This window comes from Nicotiana tabacum, chromosome 17, assembly GCF_000715075.1.
Source record: "Nicotiana tabacum cultivar K326 chromosome 17, ASM71507v2, whole genome shotgun sequence".
Classification (NCBI taxonomy): Eukaryota; Viridiplantae; Streptophyta; class Magnoliopsida; order Solanales; family Solanaceae; genus Nicotiana; species Nicotiana tabacum.
Genome location: NC_134096.1, coordinates 132753770 through 132778688, shown reverse-complemented (window position 1 = coordinate 132778688; position 24919 = coordinate 132753770). Strand labels below are relative to the sequence as shown.

The 24919-nt window shown below is 42.1% G+C and overlaps 1 protein-coding gene across 3 annotated transcripts in view; it reads right to left on the bottom strand.

Annotated features, from left to right (window-relative positions):
• Positions 1-20775, bottom strand: part of LOC142171641 (uncharacterized) — a 48144-nt gene extending 27369 nt beyond the window's left edge. For all 3 annotated transcript variants that reach the window (XR_012701483.1, XR_012701485.1, XR_012701484.1), the window contains exon 1: positions 20194-20775. The gene's annotated coding sequence lies outside the window, so the exon portion shown is untranslated. The remainder of the gene's footprint in view (positions 1-20193) is intronic.
• Between the last annotated feature and the right edge of the window lie 4144 nt (positions 20776-24919).

The window sequence follows — 24919 nt, the reverse complement described above, 5'->3', positions numbered from 1 at the left end:
ATCATTCATGCATCTGATGAACAGTGTGTTTCAGCCTTATCTCAACTCGTTTGTTATAGTGTTCATTGATGATATCCTGATTTACTCTCGTAGCCAGAAGGAGCATGCCCAACATTTTAGGATTGTGTTGCAGCGGTTGAGGGAGGAGAAGCTTTACGCCAAGTTCTCCAAGTGTGAGTTTGGCTCAGCTCAGTGGCATTCTTGGGACACGTGGTGTCCAGTGAGGGTATTCAGGTGGATCCAAAGAAGAGAGAGGCGGTTCAGAGTTTGCCCAGACCATCCTCAGCTACGGAGATTCGGAGCTTTCTCGGCTTGGTCGGTTATTATCGCCGCTTTGTGGAGAGTTTCTCGTCTATTGCATCGCCCTTGACCAAATTGACCCAAAAAGGTGCTCTTTTCAGGTGGTCGGATGAGTGTGAGGAGAGCTTTCAGAAGCTCAAGACTGCCTTGACCATAACTCCAGTTTTAGTTTTGCCATTAGCTTCAGGATCTTATGCAGTGTATTGTGATGCTTCTCAGATAGGCATTGGGTGTGTGTTGATGCAGGAGGGTAGAGTGATCGCTTATGCTTCGCGTCAATTGAAGCGTCACGAGAGGAACTACCCTGTTCATGATTTGGATTTAGCTGCCATCGTTCATGCATTGAAGATTTGGAGGCATTATCTCTACGGTGTGTCTTGTAAGGTGTTTACGGATCATCGGAGTCTCCAGCACTTGTTCAAACAAAAGGATCTAAATTTGAGGTAGCGGTGATGGTTGGAGCTGCTAAAGGACTATGATATCACCATTCTATATCATCCCGGGAAGGCCAATGTGGTGGCCGATGCCTTGAGTAGAAAGGCGGTGAGTATGGCTAGTCTCGCATTCATTCCCATTGGGAAGAGACCTCTGGCAGTTGATGTTCAGGCTTTGGCCAACCAGTTCATGAGATTGGATATTTCGGAGCCCAGTCGAGTTCTAGCTGGTGTGGTTTCTCGATTTTCCTTATATGATCGCATCAGAGAGCGCCAGTATAATGATCCCCGTATTACTATTGGGGATGACGGTGTATTACGGATGCAGGGCAGGCTATGTGTGCCTAATGTAGATGGTTTGCATGAGTTGATTCTCCGGGAGGCTCACAGTTCGTTGTACTCCATTCATCCAAGTGCCGTGAAGATGTATCAGGATTTGAGGCAGCACTATTAGTGGAGGCGAATGAAGAAAGATATAGTTGGGTTTGTAGCTCGGTGTTTAAATCGTCAACAGGTGAAGTACGAGCATCAGAGACCGGGCGGATTACTTCAGAGACTTGAAATTCCGGAGTGGAATTGGGAGCGTATTACCATGGACTTTGTAGTTGGACTCCTACGAACTTTGAGGAAGTTCGATGTTGTTTGGGTGATTGTAGATCGACTGACCAAGTCCGCACATTTTATTCCAGACGGCACTACTTATTCTTTGGAGCTGTTGGTTGAGATTTATATCCGCGAGATTGTTCACCTACACGGTATGCCAGTGTCCATTATTTCAGATCGGGGCACACAGTTCACATCACAGTTTTGGAGAGCAGTGCAATGAGAATTAGGTACACAGGTTCAGCTGAGAATAACATTTCACCCTCAGACGGACTGACAGTCTGAGCGCACTATTAAGATATTGGAGGATATGCTGCGCACGTGTGTCATTGATTTTGGGGTTCTTGGGATCAATTTCTGCCACTGACAGAGTTTGCTTACAATAACAACTACCAATCGAGCATTCAAATGGCTCCGTTTGAGGTGTTATATGGGAGACGATGTCGGTCTCCGGTGGGTTGGTTTGAGTCGGGTGAGGCTAGGCTATTGGGTACTAACTTGGTTCAGGATGCATTGGACAAGGTTAAATTGATTCAGGAGCTCCTTCGCACAGCGCAGTCCAGACAGAAGAGTTATGCCGACAGGAAAGTCCGTGATGTTGCTTACATGGTTGGGGAGAAGGTCCTGCTGAAGCTTTCACCCATTAAGGGTGTTATAAGGTTCGGAAAGAAGGGGAAGTTGAGCCCTCGGTACATTGGGCCATTTGAAGTGCTTCAGATGATTGGGGAGGTGGCTTACGAGCTTGACTTGCCACCTAGTTTGTCGGGCGTGCATAAAGTATTTCATGTTTCTATGCTCCTAAAGTATGTTGGCGATTCGCCTCATGTTTTGGATTTCAGCACGGTTCAGTTGGATGATGATTTGACTTATGATGTGGATCCGGTGGCCATTTTGGAGCGGCAAGTTCGGAAGTTGAGGTCAAAGGATATAGCTTCAGTGAAGGTGAAGTAGAGAGGTCAGCCCGTTGAGGAAGCTACTTGGGAAACCGAGCGGGAGATGCGGGGCAGATATCCACCCCTATTTGGGACTCAAGGTATGTTTCTAGACCCGTTCGAGGACGAACGTTTGTTTAAGAGAGGGAGGAACTAACGACACGGCCGATCGTTTTGAATGTTGTAGCCTCGTTCCCCTAATTTCTACTCCTTTTGTGTTTTACAATTGTTATATGACTTATCAGGTTAGTTGGTTCGGGTATGGAGAGATTTCGGAGTGAATTGAGACACTTAGTCTCATAATGGAAAGCTTAAGTTGGAAAAGTTGACCGGATATTGACGTATGTGTAAACGATCCCAGATAAGAGTTTTGATGGTTTCGTCAGCTCCATTGAGTGATTTTGGACTTAGGAGCGCGTTTGGATTGTGATTTGGATGTCCGTAGTAGAATTTGGTTTGAAATGGCGAAAGTTGAAATTTTGGAAAGTTTGATCAGGGGTGGACTTTTTGATATCGGGGTCGGATTGAATTTTCGGAAGTGGGAGTAGGTTCGTGGTGTCATTTGTGATTTATGTGCAAAATTTGAGGTCAATCGGACGTGATTTGATAGGTTTCGGCGTCGTTTGTAGAATTTAGAAATTTCAAAACTCATTAGGCTTGAATTGGGGTGTGATTCGTGTTTTTTATGTTGTTTGAGGTGATTTAAAGGCTTGACTAAGTTCAAATCGTGTGTTAGGACTTGTTGGTATGTTTGGTTGAGGTCCCGAGGGCCTCAGGTTGATTTCGGGTGGTTAACGGACTTGGAATTGAAATCGATAAGCTGCTGATGTTTTGAGGATTTTTGGTATAATCGCACCTGCGGAGGGGGGACCACAGATGTGATCCCGAAGATGCGGGGATGGCAGCGCAGATGCGAAGTTTGAGGAGAGGAGGCAGATGGTCTCAAGTGCGAAGGTTTTCCCGCATCTGCGGTCAGGAGGGCCGCAGAAGCGGAATTGGCTTGTGAAGCTGGGCTCCGTAGAAGCGGATATTTCTCGCGCAGAAGCAAGTCCGCAGGAGCGAAATTTTTGCCGCAGGTGCGGAGTTAACCGCAGAAGAGGGCTTGGAGTCACTCATGTGTGTCCGCAGAAGCGGCTAAGTGAGCCGCAGAAGTGATATCGCTGGGCAGAACCTATATAAGCGAGGGTTCCGAGATTTTTACCATTTCTAACATTTTGAGCTCGAATTTTGGAGATTTTTTAGAGGAATTTCGAGGTGATTCTTGAGGTAAGCTCGTTGTGATCATTTTTATTCAATAATCTTGTATCCCCATTGATTTTCCCACCTAGTTTGGGTGTTTTTGAGGTGTAATTTGGGAGTTTGAGGCTAGGGATTTGGAGAGTTGATTTGGGGATTTGGGTGACGATTGGGTGTTGGATTTTGATAAAAATTATATGGTTGGACTCGTGGTTGGATGGGCTTTTAGATTTTATGAGTTTTGTTGGATTTCAAGACGTGGGCCCAGGACGGTTTTGAACCAATTTCGGATTTTGAGTTATAACTTAGTAATTTCTTGTAGAATTAATTCCTTTAGCCAGTATTGATTGTATTGTACTGCTTGTGGCTAGATTCGGATCATTTGGAGGCCGATTTTTAAGGCAAAGGTATGTTGGAGTAGAGTTTTGCCCGGATTGAGGTAAGTAACACTTCTAAACTTGGTTTTAAGGGTTCGAAACCCCGAATTTATGTGTTATGTGATTGGTATTGAGGTGACACACATGCCAAGTGACGGGCGTGCACCGTGAGAATTGGGACGTGGTAGATTCCATGGAACTGTCTAGTGGTTCTATATTGTTGATATCCATGTTTTCATCATGTGATAAAGTAATTGAGCTGTCACGCATGCTAGATATCATGTTTAGGCTTTATACCGGTACTGTTGGGACCCATACTGGTCGTTTCTTGCTGTTGTCTTACTAATTTCATTGATATTTCGTACTTAGTCATATTCATTCATTTCATATCATATCTCAGTCTCTGTTGTTATTTATTGATACATCATATCACTGTTCTTGAGCTAGTATCATGATATTGTGAGCCCGTGAGAGAGAGACTAGAGAGATTGATGACTGAGTGAAGCCGAGGGCCTGATTATGAGTGGCAATTATGGGATCGGGTTGTACGCCGCAGCGGTTATACTGATTTATGCTATTGCTTGGGCTGAACGAGCCCCTCCGAAATTTGCACACACCCACAATGAGCGCGGTTGATTATATTGAGGGATGGATCTTCCCTGGACATGATCTCGTCCGAAGCATTTTATACTAGGAGATTGATCTTCTCCGCGGGCTGGATTAGTCCTACTCAGTACTGGGTGACTGATGGTCAGTGATGTATATATTTCGGGATGGATCTTCCCTGGGCCGTATGGGCCATATACAATACTGAGTGATTGAGCATTTGAGAGTGTGAGCACATGAGGCTGTTAGCATGGTGTGTCACATACAACATGTGCATTGACATGTAGAAGTAGAGGAGTTATATTCTTCATATCATTCACATTTGATCCATTTTACTATTTTGAGATATCTATCGAACTTGAAAGCATGTCTACATTTCTGCACTGTTATTTTTTATATTGAACTGTGCCGGTTGAGTTCGTCGCTACTTTCAGTCCAAAGTTTGGATTTGTTACTTATTGAGTTGATTGTACTCACGCTACACCCTGCACCTCGTGTGCGGATCCATGTGCTTCCGGGTACGGTGGCTGCTGAGTGAGGAATCGAGATCTCGGAGACTATCGAGGTAGCTGGATGGTATTTGCAGGCCTTGACTCTCCTTCATTATCTTTATTTGTATGTCAGTTCTTATTCCTTAGACATTGTAGTAGGTTGTATCCTGGTATATATGCTCATGTACTCGGTGACACCCAGATTTTGGGATAGATTTGTATTGCGTTGTTGTTTTATTTTGGTTTTTAAAGGGTTTTTTCTTAAATATTAACTGCTTCCGTTTAATTTTCAATGTTTTTATTTGGTTGAACTGGTTGAGTAGTTGGCTTGCTTAGTTTCACGATAGGCGCCATCACGACGATTGGTTTTTGGTCGTGACAGTTGGACTCGTGGTTGAATGGGTGTTCAGATTTTGTTAATTTTGTCGGATTTCGATGTGGGCCCGGGGTTGACTTTTTGAGTTGACTTGACTTTTGATTAAGAACTTAGCTTTTTCATATGGAATTGATTCATATAGCTTGTGTTGATCGTATTGAGTTATTTGCGGCTAGATTCGAGGCGTTCGTAGGCCGATGCACGAGGCAAGAGCTTATTGGAGTAGAGATTTACACGGTTTGAGGTAAGTAATACTTTTAAACTTGGTTCTGAAGGTATGAATTGCTGAATTTCATGTTATGTGATCAGTATTGAGGTGACGCACATGCTAGGTGACTTGCGTGTGTGCGTGCACTATAGTAATTATGACTTAGTCGATTTCGTGGGACGGTGTAGTCACCTTATCTGAATATTATTACTGTACTCTATGTGTTAGAGCACTTGAGCTGTGAATTAGGTTAGAAATCATGTTTAGGCTATGAGCTGGTACTAGTAGGAAGCACAATGGTCGTTCTTTTGTTGTTGAGATTATTTACTTAATTTGCAGTTACGTACTCAGTCGCATTCATCATTTCATATCATATCTCCGTCTCTGTATCATTTATTGCCACATCATGTATTGTTGATTTGGGCTGCTTAGCATAAGTGTGGTGAGCCCGAGAGACTAGAGAGATTGATGACTGAGTTAAGGCCTGAGAGTCGTGCTGTGAGTGAGATATGTGGATCGGGTTGCACGCCGCAACAGGCCTTAGAGCTATATGTGGATCGGGCTGCACGTCGCAACAAGCCTTATGGCTATATGTGGATCGGGTTGCATACCGCAACAAGCCTTATGGCTATTTGTGGATCGGGCTGCACATCGCAACAGGCCTTATGGCTATAGGTTGATCGGGCTGCACGCCGCAGCAGGCATCGTACAGTGCTGAGTGACTGAGTGTGACGAGCGAGAATTGAGACAGTTAGATTAAGTGTTGTGAGAGTGCAGGTACGTGAGATTTTCATTATGTTGCATCACATACGGTATTCATATTGGCATATAGATATAGAGATGTCATATTCCTCATATCAATCACACTTGGCATATTTTATCTGTGTTGAACTTAACTGTTAAACCTAGAAACATGTCTACATTTTCTATAATGTTAAACTTTGTATTCGTACTATATTTGTTGGGCCCGTCACTGGTTTCAGCCCAAAGGTTAGACTTGTTACTTATTGAGTTAGTTGTACTCACGCTACACCTTGCACTTCATGTGCAGATCCAGGTATTTTCGGGAACGGTGGTTGCTGATCTTGGAGTTTAACCTTTTCGAAGACAATCAAGGTAGCTGCTTTGGCGTCCCCAGACCTTGACTCTCCTCCTTTATCTCTTAGACTTACTTATTACCTTTCTAGATAGTGTTTCAGACTATGTTATAGTTGATACTCATGAACTCAGTGACACCCGAATTTTGAAAAAATTACATTCGAGTCGCAGTTGTTTACATAGGCTATTTATGAGAGTTATTACTGTTAAACTTGCTTCATCTTATTTCTAATACAAAATGCCTAGTTTTATTGTGAATATCGGCTTGCCTAGTTCTGTGATAGGCGTCATCACGACATGTAGAGTTTTGGGTCGTGACAAGTTGGTATCAGGGCCTAGGTTACATAGGTCTCACGAGTTATGAGCAGGTTTAGTAGAGTCTTGCGGGTCGGTACAGAGACGTCTGTACTTATCTTCAAGAGGAAGCCGAACCCTTAAGAAAAATTCACTTTCTCGTATTCTTGTCGTGCGAATTTGTTGATTCTGGGAACTAAACTTCTATTATTATATTCTCTCACAGATGGTGTGGACACATGCTACCGGATCGGGCGGACGACCACCAGTACCACCAGCTAGGGCCACGAGAGGTCGGGCCGCGGTAGAAGGCGAGGTGCAGCTCGTACAACAGCTAGAGCAGCACCTGTAGACCCACCAGTTGCTCCAGCTCAGGAGAAAATTCCAGATGTGGTTGAGCTGATGGGACCAACTCAAGCACTAGTTGTACCCATTGTGATTCCAGACCTTTAGGAGGCTCTAGCCCAGATATTGACTGTTTGCACTAGACTTGCTCAGGCAATTTTAGTTTCGACCGCATCAGCCACTTCTTAAGCCGGGGGAGACCGGGGGTACTACCATCCCACCCGATTGCAGTTGCTCAGGCCCAGATGGGTCGCATTATGAGAGATGAGGAGCAGAAGAAACTAGAGAGACATAGGAGGCTTAAGCCTCCAACATTCAGTGGGGCTGAGTCTGAGGATGCTTGATAGGTGAGGATTTTAACTACTTATTAGCGTCTTTTAGCTATTGTTTTAGTCTAAAAGCATTGAAATTATGTTCCTGAAACTAATGAAATGTGCAAAATTACAGGAATGTTGGATGTTGGACTTCCGAGATGAAATCCGACTCAAAAAGGAGTAGTCTAAACACAAGGCAATAAAAGACACAGAAGCCTACACTGTGCGGTCCGCAAAATTCCATCTGCGGCCGCAATCAAGGAATAAAAACTCAGCAGACTTCTGAGCAAATTGCGGACCGCACATGAATTATGCGGCCGCAAAAGCTGGTTCGGATCCAAGATCAGAGAGTTGACAAAAAAGCCAAGTCCAAAGTTTTCTCGAATTGCGGTCCGCACAAGATTTGTGCGGCTGTAGGAGATTATCTTGCGGACCGTAAAAGAGTGCTTTGCGGCCGCAGTGCTAAATTTGTAGACCGCAAAAATATTGCCTCGGGACCGTACATGGAATTGGGCGGCCGCAGAACCTCCCGAGGGGCATTTTGCCTCGAGATTTTCAGACTTATATAAATAGAAGAGTTTCACAAAATTAGGTTAAGTGTTGACATCAGCAAGTACAATTGCCATTTTTCTTCACCTTTTTTGGAAGTTTACTATATTTTGGTGTATTTTACAATAGATTTTATCATTTTAAGCTTACATTATGAGTTTAATTAGTTTTTCTTCTTCTTCTTCTTCAAACCCAATCATGAGTAGCTAGATCTTTACTAGGGTTGTGACCCAACTCTAGTGTGTTAACCTTATAGGTAATTAAATTAGTGCTTGTTTATGATTGGGTGTTTGTTATTTAGCCTAGTTCATGATTTAATTTGTGGAATTAATGGTTGCAAACATTGGTTCATGCCTATTTGACTTAGTCTCTACTTGAGAAAGAGAGACTTAGTCTAGAAAAACTTGGCTAACAAGAAATTGGGTTAATCGAGAGATTGATTAACCCAATTAAAGGGTTCAACCTATAGATAGTAATAACCCAACTTGAGATTTTATCAACTATTTTGTGTGATACCTATATGGTCTTGAGAAAGCCAAATTGGAAAAAAAAAACACTCTTTTATCGAGAGGTATTGAGTGGGTAATTGAGAGTTGATAGCTATAACATACCCCCGATCCACAAAACAAGCATTAAGGTCTTTATCCCATTAGGCAAACACCTAGATAATGGTCACAACCCTAGGCTTTTTACCAATTTGAAAAACATCAAAAACAACTATCCTAGTCTTATTTCTTTATTCTGTAAACTTTAGTTTAAACTTAGAAATAGAAACAAAACCCTTTTTGTGGAAGTAAAAATTAAGATAATTCAATTTTACGCATTAGATTGTATACCTCTAACTCCTATCTAGCTCCCTGTGGATTCGACCCCGATTCTTCGTTGGGTTACTATAATTGCAATCGACCGTTTCATACCTTGTTTAGAGGTGTGCATTTGGACGCGATCAATTTTTGGCGCCGTTGTCGGGGAGTTAAAAACGGTGTTAGCTATATCTTTGAGTGTGTTTTGGGAATATCTTCTTTTCCTTCCGTGTTACTAACGTGTTTGAGAAATCATAGGTACAACCATGGAAAACAATGAGCTCGGAAATATTGCTTTGGGGGATGTGGACATTGAGGATGATCAAGTAGATGAGGTTCCTCTTGAACCTCAAGCCAATAGAAGAGGCCGAGTGCCTCATGATAATGTGCTCGTTCCACCCCCACCTCCACCACGAGCGTCTCCACACCAAGTGTTGCTAAATGAAGGACATGCAAGTGCAATAGTCCCTCCCCGTATTAGGGCGGGCAACTTTCAAATAACCAATGTGATGCTCACTTTGCTAGAGCAACGAGGCTTCTTCACCGGTGCTCCAGGTCAAAATGCATACAAACATTTGAAGGGGTTTGTGGACACGTGTTGGGGGAGTAAACAAATAAATGTCTCCGAGGATGCTTTGAGGCTAAGGCTTTTTCCCTTCTCTCTACGGGGGAAAGCCTTAGATTGGTTGGAATGTCTGCCGAACCATTCCATTCACACTTGGGATGAATTGGCGGAAAAGTTCATTTCTAAGTAATTCTCTCCGGGGCACATGGCTGCACTTAGGGATAAGATTCTAGCATTCAAGCAAGAGCCCAATGAACCACTACACGAGATATGGGAGCGATATAGAAAAATGGTTAAATAATGTCCCAAAAATGATACGACGGAGAACATTTCTATCATGGGATCAACACAACCAACCAATGTGTAGTGAATCAACTTGCTGGTGGGAACTGCATGACTATGCCTTATGCGGAGGCATGTGAGATTTTAGATGAAATGGCGGGCACATCATCGGCATGGCAATCCCGGACTAATGTTCCACAAGGTGATCTAATGTGATTAACCTCCACAAAGAGTTGCATGACCATGGGCAAACCATAGCCGAATTGACTACCACCATGAATCAACTAGCAAAGGCTCAACTTCAAGTGCAAAATCCTAGGAAAGTCAATGCCATGGAAGGAGTAAACATGATGGTGAACAAACGGAAAACCAAGGGTCCACAAGTGCAACAATGAGTGGACAATTTTATGCAAGAAGATAGTGGGTTTGATCAAGATGATTCTTACAATGACCAAGAAGAGGAGGTGCAATATGTGAACAACTTTCAAGGGCAACGAAATAATTTCCAAGGCCCAAATCAACAACAATGGCGACCTCAAAACAATCAAGGCAATTGAAATTCTAACAACCAAGGTAATTGGAGTGGTGGAAACAATCAAGGGAATTGGCATAATAACAATCAAGGAAATTGGAATGGCAATAATTAAGGTAATTGGGGAGGCAACAATCAAGGTGAATGGAACAATAATCAAGGCAACTGGGGGTCGGGTTTTCAAAGTCCCCTGATGTATCAACAACCGAGCAACCCGCCTCCTTATCCTTCCCATGGTCCTAGATCTTCCAACAATGAAATGGGGCGTATTGAGAACATTTTCAAGAAAATAATGGAAAACAATGCCGATTCCGATGCCCAACTTGCCTCACACAACACATCGATCCGCAACTTAGAAGTACAAATGGGGCAAATCTCTCAAGCTCTAAATTCTCGTCCTAAGGGGGCAGTACCAAGTGACACGGTGGTGAACCCAAAGGGTGGGAACAACACATGGCATGCCATGGCCGTTACTACAAGAAGTGGAAGAGGTGGGAATGCACCCACCTCAAGTCAAAGGCAACTTGTGGATGATGAGCAAGTGGTACAAGAAGAAGAGGTCTCGAGCAATGTGATGCAATCAAATGATGAAGTTCAGATTGATATTGATGACAATGTGAAAGAGACTCAATAGGAGGTGAACCCGTCTACGGATCACATTATTGACATACCGGAGCCGGTAGTGCAAAAGGCTAAGGCACCATTGCCTAAGCCCCCCACCTCCTTACCCTCGAAGGCTTGCCAAGAAAAATGGCGAGAATCAATTCAAAACGTTCATTCAAATGATGATGAGTCTCTCAATCAATGTGCCATTAGTGGAAGCTTAGGATCAAATGCTCGGTTATGCAAAGTTTATGAAGGATTTGGTCACAAAGAAGCGTTCGATGAATTTTGAAACTATCAAAGTCACTCATCAAGTGAGTGCAATTATGCATTCAATGGCTCCCAAATTGGAAGATCCCGACGCTTTCACAATTCAAAGTACAATTGGAAGTGCCGAGTTTGCTAAAGCTCTTTGTGATCTTGGGGCAAGTATCAATTTGATGCCCTATTCACTTTTCAAAACCTTGGGAATTAGGCAACCAAGACCCACCTATATGAGATTGCAAATGGCCAATCAGACCATAAAGATACCTTTGGTTGAAGATGTCTTGGTTCGTGTTGATAAATTCATCCTTCCGGCGGATTTTGTCATTTTTGATTGTGAAGTGGATTATGAGGTGCTGATTATTCTCTGAAGACCTTTCCTTGCTACAGGGAAGGCTCTTTGTGATGTGGAAGATGGAGAACTCACTTTTCGAGTGGGTGATGAAAAAGTGGTATTCCATGTGTGCAAATCCATGCGGCACCCAAATAGCAACTAAGTGTGTTCTTTTGTGGACTTGGTGACCGATGTGATTATTGATGATACATGTGCCACGATCAATATGGGTAATATGTTGGAGGCCGTCTTGCTCAACTTTGATGATGACGAGATGGATGGCTTCATGAAATGTGTGAACTCTTTGCAAGGAATGGGTTCGTACAACTATGCACCCCGAAAACTCTCCTTAGATCTTGAAAATAGGAAAACTTCTCCTACAAAGCCTTCAATTAAAGAGCCTCCGACCTTGGAATTGAAGCCATTGCCTCCACATCTTCGATATGAATTTCTTGGCCCTTATTCTACTTTACCGGTTATTCTTTTCTCTTGCTTGACTAACGTGCAGGTTAGACTCTACATTAGCGGTGCTACATAAGAGGAAGAAGGATATTGGATGGACATTGGTGGATATTCGGGGAATAAGCCCCTCATTTTGCATGCACAAGATCAACTTGGAGGAAGACGCCAAACCATCTATTGAACATCAAAGGAGACTCAATGAGTCTATGCAAGAAGTGGTCAAAAAGGAGATTATCAAGTGGTTGGATGCCGGGGTTATCTACCCCATTTTCGATAGTTCGTGGACTTCTCTGGTGCAATGTGTCCCAAAGAAGGGGGCATGACGGTGGTCACCAATGACAAGAATGAGTTGATTCCCACAAGAACGGTGATCGGGTGGAGAGTGTGTATGGACTATCGCAAGCTCAACAAAGTCACAAGGAAGGATCGTTTTTCACTTCCCTTCCTTGACCAAATGCTTGATAGGTTGGCCAACCGTGCTTTCTATTGCTTTCTAGATGGATATTCGGGCTACAACCAAATCCTTATTGCTCCAGAAGATCAAGAGTAAACAACCTTTACATGTCCCTATGGTACTTTCGCCTTCAAGTGGATGCCATTCGGGTTATGTAATGCACTGGCGACTTTTCAAAGGTGTATAATGGCTATCTTTACGGACATGGTGGAGGACTACCTTGAAGTTTTCATGAATGACTTCTCGGTAGTTGGATCCTTTGATGATTGCTTGGCAAATTTGGATAAAGTATTGGCAAGATGTGAAGAAACGAATTTGGTGCTAAATTGGGAGAAGTGTCATTTCATGGTCGAGGAAGGCATTGTCCTTGGCCACAAGATCTCAAAGAATGGCATTGAAGTCGACAAGGCAAAGATTGAGGTGATTTCTAAACTTTCACCTCCAATTTCGGTGAAAGGCGTGCGAAGCTTCTTAGGCCACGCGGGGTTTTACCGGCTCTTCATCAAGGATTTCTCTAAAGTGGTGAACCCGTTGTGCAAGCTTTTAGAGAAAGATGCTAAGTTTCACTTCACTGATGATTGCATGAGAACCTTTGAATTGTTAAAGTTCAAATTGACAACCATTCCCATTATCACCACTCCTAATTGGAGTATTCCTTTTGAGCTCATGTGCGATGCTAGTGACATAGTGGTTGGGGTTCTTTTGGGAAAACACATGAATAAGATTTTTCATCTGGTCTACTATGCTAGTAAGACCATGAATGGTGCCCAAGTCAACTACACCGTTACAGAGAAAGAGCTCCTTCCCATTGTGTTTGCAATTGAGAAGTTCCGCCCGTACTTGATGGGTGCAAAAGTTATTGTCCACACGGATCATGCGGCACTTCGCTATCTTATGAGCAAGAAAGATTCCAAAGCTCGGTTGATGAGATGGGTGTTTTTGTTTCAAGAGTTTGATATTAACATCCACGATAGAAAATGAAGTGAAAACCTAGTGGCGGACCACTTGTCTGGTTTGAAGGAGGAGAGGACGCTGCATGATGGCCTTGAAATCAATGACTCCTTCCCCAATGAGCAACTCTTGGATATTTCAATGAAGGAGGTGCCGTGGTTCGCGGCTCTAGCAAATTTCCTTGTGTGTGGAATCATTCCGGATGAGTTCTCTTTAAATCAAAGGAAGAAGCTCAAACGAGATTGTCAAGATTATTATTGAGATGAGCCATACCTTTTCCGGATTTGTACGGATGGGGTAATTAGAAGATGTGTACCGGAAGAAGAGCAAGGTGAAATTCTTGGGGCTTGTCATTCTTCGCTATATGGTGGTCACCATGGTGGATCAAGAACGACAGCCAAAGTGCTAAGTTTCGATTTCTATTGGCCCACTCTTTACAAGGATGCAAGTGATTTAGTGAATAGATTTTAGAATGTCAAAGGGCCGGTGGAATCTCGAAGAAGAATGAAATGCCTCTCACTACCATTTTGGAGATTGATATCTTTGATGCGTGGGGTATTGACTTTATGGGTCCTTTTGTGAGTTCTTGTGGAAACACCTACATCTTGGTCGCAGTTGATTATGTGTCTAAATGGGTTGAGGTCATTGCTCTACCCGACAATGAAGCGAGAAGTGTGGTGGCGTTCTTGAAGAAGAATATTTTCACAAGGTTTGGTACTTCACGGGCTATCATAAGCGATGGGGGAGGGGGTCGCATTTTTGCAACAAGGCTTTTGACACTTTACTTAGGAAGTATGGTGTTACACATAAAGTTACGACTCCCAATCATCCACAAGCTAGCGGTCAGGTGGAAGTCTCCAACCGGGAGATAAAGAGTATCGTGTCCAAAACAATGAATGTTAACCGGACGGATTAGTCCAAGAAGCTTGATGATGAATTATGGGCTTGTCGGACGGCTTACAAAACACCTATCGGAATGTCTCCATACCGGCTGGTGTTCGGAAAAGCTTGTCATCCTCCGGTGGAACTTGAACACAAAGTTATGTGGGCTCTAAAGAAGTTGAATCTTGATTGGGATGTAGCCGCTAACTTAAGGGTTGCACATTTGAATAAATTGGATGAGTTCTGGTACCATGCTTATACAAGTTCGTCCTTATACAAAGAAAAGATGAAATATCTTCATGACAAATACATTTGGAACAAAGAGTTCAAGGTGGGTGATCTTGTATTGTTGTTCAACTCACGGTTAAGGATGTTTACCGAAAAGCTAAAGTCTAAATGGGGTGGTCCCTTTGAAATTGTGGGTGTGACGCCTTTTGGTCCATTGGACTTGAAGAAAAAAAAATGAGATATTCCGAGTCAATGGTCACCGGGTGAAGCACTATTTGGGTAAAGTTTGTGATCGCCAAGTTGTGGCAGTGATTCATTTCGAATGATGGTAATCTGCATCGTGCCACGACGTTAATCGGGCGCCTCTTGGGAGGCAACCCATGTGTTTTTTTCTTTTTTTTGTTTCTTTTGTAGTTAGGAGTCATTTTGGTGCTAACTTGATTTGAAGTGTGTTACAGGGATGAGTGTGCTTTACAGGAATTGTGGACAGAAATTTGGTTAAGTGTTGAAAGAATTGCGGACCGCAATTGCATTGTGCGGACCGCACAAGTATGGTTGTTGCAGCAGAAGGTGCTCTATGGCTGCACAATTACATTGCGAACCGCACCAATTGAAGGTGGAAATTGTTAGCTCTCTGAAGTTGGCCTGTCAGAAAAATGGCCGATTTGCGGCCGCAACACAAAATCTGCGGTCCGTAATAAAATCTGCGGTCACACACAAAAATCTGCGGACCGCAGACCAAATGGTGTATAAGCTTACCAGGTAACAGAGTGTGGTCCGCAACTGAAATTCCGCGGCTGCACTCACTTCTCCTTCCTTTGGGAAAATCGACAAGTATAAATAAAGAGGCCAGGGCATTGTTTCCCTTTTCCCTCTCTGAGCACAAAAACTTGGACAAAATTGAAATTTCTTCTTAAATCATCTGCCCACACGCCTAGCAACTGTTGATCACTCATTTCTTGCACTCATTCATATCTGATATGCTTCAATTACTTGGTAGATTTTTCAATTTTTAGTTTGATTCATAGCATTTTAATTAATTTTAGGCCATTTGTCTGTTGAATCTAGTTGTACATACTTGTGGGGTTAAATCTGTAGTGGGTAAACTAATAAATACTCTAGGGGAATGAGTTAATAGATTTTCATGTCAAAATTTGTGCAAAACATTGCAAGCAAAACATTGCAAGCCCTAGATAAAATTGCCGAACTATTCGTAATTGTTGGAATCTGCGGCCGCACAAGTTGATTCTAGGTAAGTTTAAATAATCATGAGTTTGCGGCCGCAAGAAAAATTGTGCAGACCGCAGAATTTCCATTGCGGCCACAAAACTGTTCTTTTCCTGACTTTAGAGAAGGGTGCTATTTGTGATTCAATGTGCGGTCACAAGAAAATTGTGCGGACCGCAGAGCGACCGCAAAACAACCAATTCTCTGTTATCAAAGAGTTGGCATATTTGTGGTATCTGAGTTGCGGATGCAGGATAAAATGTGCGGACCGCAACCCAAATCTGCGGCCGCAAAAGAAAATTGTGCAGTCCGCAAGGCTATTTCTGTTGCCGCAATGAAAAATATACGGACCGCAGTTTCAACTGTGTTTCCTCCCTGCCTTCTGATGTGTCCTTACAGATCTCATTGCATGTTTGAACTTGAAATGCAACTAACAATCAATTTTGCTTGGTGCAGAAAATGGTGCAATCTAAAGGTAGAGGTGACACTTCGAAAGGAAGGGGTGACCCTTCTCGGGGATGAGGGAAGAGACCCTTACCTAGTGCCTAACAACATGAGATTAGAAATAAAACAGCAGCCGGCAGAGGGAGAGGTGCAGATCTTTCCTAAACCAGTTCTTATGCCCCATCTAGGGAAGCATCAGAGGGAAATTCAGACTCTGTACATGAGCAAATGACTGTCCAGTCAAGACCGCCAGAGAGATATCATCTCAAGGACGAGTCGTCCACATCGCATAGCACTTCCGAGGGCTCGAAAAGTGCTAGTCAGGCTTTTCAGCCATCTACTACACCTGCCCCTGAGGCACCTGAGACATCAGTGCAGGACATCCCCGATGATGGTAGAGGGAGAGATGCTACTGCTACCGGCCTCGAGAGGTCGAAGAAGAAAGAAATATGGGAGGACCGCTTTGTCAGTTTGGCAGCCTTCACCAGCTTTCGTGAGTGGTGGCCAGTGAGGTCGCTCACTCTTGAGCGGCAATTTCAGTTAAAAGATCTTGAGAGGTATAACCCGACAATGTTGAGGAAGTTTAGAGAACGCAAAGGGTGGATGTGGTTTACCCAGGGCGTGGTGGATGCTAAGGAGTACCTTGTCCGGGATTTCTACGCCAATGTGGCACATATAAAGAAAGGGACAAAGGTGACAAAAGAGAGAAACCTCAAGGTGCGATTTGATCGGCACACATTGAACACCTACTTGGGATTTGATGATGTCGAGCCCACAGAGTACTTAGAAAATGTGCACTTGGGGATACATCTCATCCTTGGCTAGCAGAGATTCTAGCAGCTCCTAGACCACCACCACCATGGATCATAGCAGGGGTTTCTATTCACATGAGCACTCTGAGCTTCGAGGCAAAGGGGTGGCAAACCTTTGTATGCAGCAGACTAGACTCGTGCTAAAATGAGACATATCTTCCGATCCCTCGGGCAATTTAGTTGCTTCCATCATGGCCGGGTACCCTATCAATGTGGGTGCCGTGATGTCGGCCAACATCTCTATGGTCGCCCGGTAAGCTGACACATCCTACCCGCATCCCAACACCATTACAAAGTATCTCACGGATGCGAAGGTAGAGCCGAGGGACTTTGATACAAAGGTGCGAGCGAAGAAACCTTTCTCATGGTACTCATTGATGGATGCACACAACCCTAATAGAAAGGGTCAGTCGTCTACCACTACAGGCCAATCTGATGAGCCATCAGTGGTAGTTGCAGAGGCAGTTAATGTTCCATCCACTTCGGCCGAGCCTTCATCTAGTTCTGCAGCCATGCCTCCACCACCATCCTCAGTTCCTACAGCAGTTCCTGTCACAGGTTCCACCTCGGCTTTGAAGCCGGTGTCAATGCCTACTGCTCCACTTTATGCGATGCGAATCTCCCAGACATTGGCGAGCCTCAACAACTGGATGCAGACAACCATTGCAAAGTTGTCTGACTTATCCAGTACTGTTGCAGCATAGTCTTTTATTCCGGCACCTTAGATGCCCCCATCAGTGGAAGAAACATTGAAGAAGCTCCTGGAGAACCAGAACACTATCATGGCTACATTGGTAATGCATGGGTCAATGATCGAAGAGATGGGAAAAGAAGTAAAGAAGATGAGAAAATCCCAGGCCTCCAAGAAGTCACTGGACAAGCTCCGAAGACAGGTTGCCAAGCTTGCTGCAGCTAGAGATATTCCATTTGACACGCTGATTGACCCTCACCATCCAGGCCCAGATCCTACAGCACCAGTGGTACTGACTGGCTAGTCTGAGGAGCCAGACTCTGCTACCGACACTGCCGAGGCAGTGCGTCAGATATTCACCAACCCAGTCACTCCCAAAGTTGAGGATGACGACATTGCAGGGGACACATATCTATCCAAGGAGCCATAGGGAGTCTTCTTCACTCTTACCCTTCGTTTACTCTTATATTGTTAAGCATTGGGGACAATGCTTATTTTTATTCGGGGGTGGGGGTGGAGTTTATTTGATTTTATTTGATGATTCTGAGACATTTGGCTTGTAATAAATTGACATCATTTTCTTCTCTTTCCTTATTCTGTATATATTCTCTCTTCTTCTCTCATTATGTATATATCTGCTCCTTCTCCCTCATTATGTACATTCGTTATGCTTTCGATAGTTTTTGCTTTGTAGTTTCTTTATGTTTATTTTCTTATTGGTTAGTGTTTAATTTAGTAACTTCCTTTTGAATTAGTAGCTTCTTTTTGATTTAGTAGCTTCTTCTTATGTTTTAGTAGATAATAAACTTTTGGTTTTCTTAATGCCATGGTTCTTTCCAATGATAGTTTTTGTGCGAACCGGGTGACTCGTCCCAACGATAGATGGCGTGACAACCTTCTTAAGGGAATGAGTCTGTTTTGTGTTTAGAAATAATAGTAGTAGTAATGAATAAAAAGACCTAATTAAGTCATGCTTGAAGAGTCAAAAATGCTTCACTTGGTACCAACACACTTAACTACATGCTTATGGTTAGAAACAATAGTTTTTTTGAAAGAAATAGCTCTAGTTAGTGACTTTGTGACTCTTGTGTTGACTTAGGCAATTATCTAGTGGTTTAATCAAACCATAGTGATTTTCAATCTTGAATGTGGTCGTTGTGGGCCCTCGACTCTATCCTTTTTAACAATCCAGTTGCGTGAGGGGTGAAATGCTTTGTTGTTAGTCCAAGTACACGTGCGAAAGGTCTAAACCTTGCTCCGAATGTGTTGCAAGGTGAAATCATAAGTTTTGCTTGGCTTGAGAAGTGATTGTAGGCTTTCCTTGGCCAATTTAAATTTTTCATTGCCTACCAATGTTGTTATCCCTAGTCAACCCATTTGAGCCTTGAGCCTTTCTCATTTGATAACCATGTTACAAGTCTTTACCCGTTTTGTCGTGACCCTCTCTTGGCACTCGAACTTTCCTTAACACTCTTGTGAAACAAGTGGCTAAAAACGTAAGTTTGGGGGAGATACGAGGAACTTGAAAGAGGTATCAAGGCACAAAAAGAGAAAAAGAAATGATGAGAATGAAAGGCAAGAAAAGAAAAGAACAAAAAGAAAAATGCAAAAATAAAAAATAAAAGCATTGAAATGCATTGATAAGTGAAAATTTTGACTACTTATTAGCGCCTTTTAGCTTTGTTTTAGTCTAAAAGCATTGAAATTGTATTCCCGAAACTAATAAAATGTGCGCAATTGCAGAAATGCTGGATGTTGGACTCCCGAAATGAAATCCGACTAAAAAGAGTAGTCTAAACACAAGGCAATAAAAGGCACATAAGCCTAAACTGCGCGATCCGCAAAATTCCATCTGCGGCCGCAATAAGGAATAAAAACTCAGCAGACTTCTAAGCAAATTGCGGACCGCATATGAATTGTGCGGCCGCAAAAGCTAGGTTCGGATCCAAGATCAGAGAGTTGACAAAAAAGCCAAGTTCAGAGTTTCCTCGAATTGCGGTCCACACAAGATTTGTGTGGCCGTAGAAGATTATCTTGCAGCCACACTATTGTGGACCGCAAAAGAGTGCCTTACAGCCGTCTTTGGTCTTCAATTACATGTTGCCTCAAAATTAAATATGTATAAATATCTTAATATTTGCCTACACATGTGTTATCGGCCTAACATGCTACTAGCGTTAATGAAACTAATAGTAACGAAGCAGAAACGAAGCATATCATATTAAGCCCAATTCTCTTTAATTATGTTCAAACTTCCACTGCCCGTTTGTCTTTGTTCTGCCTAATTCCACTTTACTGAACAATTAATAATTCACAAAAACAACAAGCAACACAATATTCTTATAAAGTTATCAAACTAATTTCGAACAAAATAAGCAAATTTAAAAAAAAAAAACCAGACTAGTGAACGAAACAACTAAAGCATGTCAAACAACATTAAGTCAGAAACTCACTCAAGAATATTCAAATAATTGTGTGAAGGGAAGCGAAATTAACCTTTATAACTGCGATCTTCTTTTGAATCAATCAAATGGACCTCCAATAGAATGACCCAAAGCAGCTACAATTTGTTCCGATTGTATTAAACAAAACCCGACTCGTTAACCAAAACTTGACCAAGAACAAGGACCCGAAATCGAAACTCGACGGACGGAACCTACACCAAAATCGAATAATCAGCAAAATTATGACCTTCAACCGGACTGTATTTCAGCAAAGACTCAAATATATTTGTTGAAATTTGATTAAAAATCGATCTCTCCAAAATCGAAATCCATGGCTTTAATAATGAAGGAAAAATGAAGTAATGGTCAACTGGAGGAGATGATATTGCAGTAGTGAGTTTACATAACTATTTTAATGAAAAAAAAGGTTTATGGGTGGATTGCAGTAAATTCGATGATTTAATGGTGAATTTACAATGCTAAAATGGTGGTCTTAGGCAGAGAAAATGAGTCAGGAACTAAGACAAATGGGGAAGAAGTGTTGCGGCGCCTAGGTATTTCTACGTCTCTCTTTAATGTTTTTTTATGCCCTCTCTTCTCAATCCCCCTTAATTGTTCTGCTCTCCGTCTATTTATCTCTCAAGAATATATCTTGGAGAGAAAGCAAAGACCATTCCAGAACCAAAGGATGAGATGGCAGCATTTGATTGGTTAAGGAAAGAGAAAGAATTTTGAAGAAAATGTCAAAAATGGAAAGGCACGTGAATATGAAGTAAAAATAGAGAAGTGGGGACCGCTTCCAATTTTCTTTTCTTGCTTTTGTTTTGTTTTTCCATTCTTTGATTTCGTTTCTTTCCCTTTTCGTTTCTTTCTTCTTTTTGTTTTTGTTCTTTTTTTTTTCATTTTGGTTAAGACTAAATAACTTAAAAATTGCTAGACAAAATACCAATTAGCTAGAATAGAGGAAAATATTTTTGTAGTTTTTATTTTTAAGATAAAATAAAGTAAAAAGTTAAAAATAGTCAAAATAACAATATTATATCTAAAATCAACATCTAAGCACTAAAAGGTATAAAATTTTGAGGAGGGTCAAAAATTACATGTCCACACTGTTTATTTCTATTCTAAAACAGTTGTACTTAGAAGATTTTCTAGTAAACTCAGTATAGCTTATGACTTGTACTGCCGGTTTTGAGATTGTTGGCATGTATAGAAAATTTCTTTTTCATGTTTAATAATTTTTGGTTGAGTGTGTCATTAATTCAGTAAGTGTTAGGCTTACCTAATCCCTAAGACTAGGTGTCGTCACCACATCCTACGGAGAAAAATTGGGGTCGTGACAATAGCTCTCAGAGTTGATGAAACGGTTGACGGGAATGGAAGACGAAGATTCAACCTGAACCGACCTCTGTTTGAAGACGAATTTGAAAATAATATGCCCAGGCCTGGACGATCACTAGGAGACTACGTCAGGCCAGTATACAACCAAGGAGTATCTAGTGTATGACCCCCTTCGATCGCAACCAATAATTTTGAGATCAAGCAAGGGCTACTTTAGACCATTCAAAACAATTGTGTCTTCCGTTGCAAACCCAATGAAGATCCAAATACTCATTTGATGGATTTTGATAAGATTATGAATACCTTCCAGCACAACGGAGTATTGAAAGATGCTATCTACTTAAGGATATTTTCTTTTTCACTGAGGGAAGATGCTAAGCACTAGTTCCAGAATTTGCCGACTCGGGCAATTCAAACTTGGGAAGACATGATAAAAAAGTTCCTTGAAAATTATTTTTCAGCTGCAAAAACAGGAAAAATTCGAAGAGAAATCCATAACTTCGAGCAGAAAGAGACAAATATAGTGTTTGAAGCATGGGTAAGATTTAAGGATATTGTGAAAAGATGTCATCATCATGGAGTAGACTTGTGGATATAACTCCAAGATTTCTGGTATGGCCTGACACCATCTGGCAAGAGGATGCTAAACAACACAGTTATAGGTCCTCTTATGAAGAAAACTCCTGAGGAGATTGTTGCAACTCTGAATAAATTATCTAAAGATGCAAATCAATAGGTTACAGATGATAACCATGGAAGAAAATCAACTGGGGTGCGCCAGGTAGATTCTAACACATCAGTGCAAGCCCAGCTAGACACCATGGTCAAAGAAATAAGAAAGTTAATATTGGCCAAGGTACAAAGTGAGCCACAAGCAGCATGTGACTTTTGTGGAATGGGACACCCTACATATGAGTGTCAAGCTTCAGCTGAAGTAGTAAATGTTGTGGGTAGTTCTGGTAGAGGCAACAACTAAAGTGGCAATAATTTTAACTTCATGGGATAGAGGTACCCAGTTTTTTCTTGGAGTTCACCAAGTGGTAGTGCAAATGCATGGCAGCAGAATAACTCCAGACCCCAGGGACAGGGAGCTCCAGGTTTTTAAAATCAACAGAGGCAGCAATATCATCCTCCACTATCTAATCAGTCTCACATGGAAGATCTGATGAAGGCCTTTATTAGTAAGACAAATGAGAGGCTTGAAACCCATGGCATGACTATCCGAGAACAAGGCACGGCCATTCGAAACTTGGAACGACATGTGGGGCAACTAGCTAATCTATTGTTTGAGAGGGTTCTAGGAACTCTACCTGTTGTTACTGAGAGAAATCCAAAAAAGACAATAAATGCGGTGTCTATTTTTTATTGTGTTTTGCGCTTGTCGGAGATTGTGGCTAAAGTTTAAGTCAATTGGTGAAAAATCTGGAGTAGATTTTTGAAATTTAGGTTGAAATTGAGTTGAACTACCGAAGAAGACTAATTTGTACTATATACTAAAATAACATACTACATACTGTTTTGGTATATAATATTTGATTCAATGATGTATACTTATTGCAACAGTATACTATTACAGTATATGGGATAACGTAACAATATAGTTAAATTTGGTATTTTTTTATTTTAAAAAAAAATTCAATGAGTCTTTTTATAATTTTCTAACAGAGTTTTCGATATCATATACCTTGTCAGTATATGATAAATAGCATGTGGGTATCATAAAAAAATAATATACTTCAATTGTTACTAATACAAATAAATAAAAATAATAAAAATAAAGGAGCCATAAATGTGTGCAGAATTAGACTATGAAAAAATAAAATACAACAACAACAACAACAACAACAACAACCACCACCAAGTATAATTCCACAAGTGGGGTCTGGGAAGGGTAGGATGTACGCAGCCTTACCCCTACCATGGAAGGGCAGAAAGATTATTTCCGATAGACCCTCGGCTAAAGATGGTGAAAGAAGCCCTGATAGCAAGTAATAGCAAGACAAATAATTAGAAAACTAAATCGAAGATAGCAACAGAGAATATGAAAGAGGTACCGATAACAAGTAATATTAAGACAATATATTTAGAAAATTAAGTCCAAGGCAGCAAACGAGAATATGAACGAAGTACTTCTAGCAAACTACGGAATTACCGATGGCAAGTAATAATGGAACAAGGCATGCGAATATAGCAAACTAAGGAAAAAAAGGTACTTTACTAGCACTAATACTATCGAACTAGAAAAAACAAAAGGAAACGCACGACTACCTACTAACCTTCTACCCTAATCTTCAACCTCCACACCCTTCTATCTAGGGTCATGTCCTCGGTTAGCTCAAGTTGCGCCATGTCCCGCCTGATCACCTCTCCCCAAGACTTTTTGGCCTACCTCTACCCCTCCTCTCACCTCCCAAAGCCAACCTCTCACATCTCCTGACTGGGGCATCTGTGCTTCTCCTCTTAACATGCCCGAACCATCTCAACCTCGCCTCACGCATCTTTGCCTCCATAGGGACCACTCCCACATTGTCCCAAATAACTTCATTCCTAATTCTATCCAACCTAGTATGCTCACACATCCATCTCAACATCCGCATTTCCGCCACTTTCATCTGCTGGACATGTGAGTTTTTGACTGGCCAACACTCTACCACATACAACATAGTCGGTCTAACCACTATCTTGTAGAACTTACCCTTAAGTATCAACGGCACATTCTTATCACACAAGACACCGGAAGTGAGCCTCCACTTCATCCATCCTGCTCCGATACGGTGTGTGACATCCTTATCTATCTCCCCATCCTTCTGAATTATAGACCCCAGATACTTGAAACTCTCTCTCCTGGGAATGGCTTGCATATCGAGCCTCACATACCCGTCTGCCTCCTGGGTAATACCGCTGAACTTGCACTTTAAGTATTCTGTCTTGGTCCTGCTCAACTTGAAAACCTTAGACTCTAGAGTATGTCTCCAGACCTCCAGCCTATCGTTAACGCCACCTCACGTCTCATCAATTAGGACTATGTCTTGCGCAAATAACAAGCACCAAGGCACCTCCCCTTTAATGTGTTGCGTCAATGAATCCATTGCCAGGGAAAACAAAAATTGGCTAAGTGCAAATCTCTGATGCAACCCCATCTCAACCGGAAAGTAGTCAGAGTCTCCTCTTGCTGTCCTAACCCGTGTCTTAGCTCCATCATACATGTCCTGAATCACTCTAGTATATACTACAGGCACTCATCTAGCCTCCAAACATCTCCATAGAACCTCTCTCGGGACTTTGTCATAGTCTTTCTCTAGGTCAATGAACACCATATGCAAATCCTTCTTCACAGCTCTATACTGCTCTACCAATCTCCTCACAATGTGAATGGCCTCAGTAGTCGACCGTCCCGGCATGAAACCAAACTGGTTCTCGAAAATGGACACATTCCT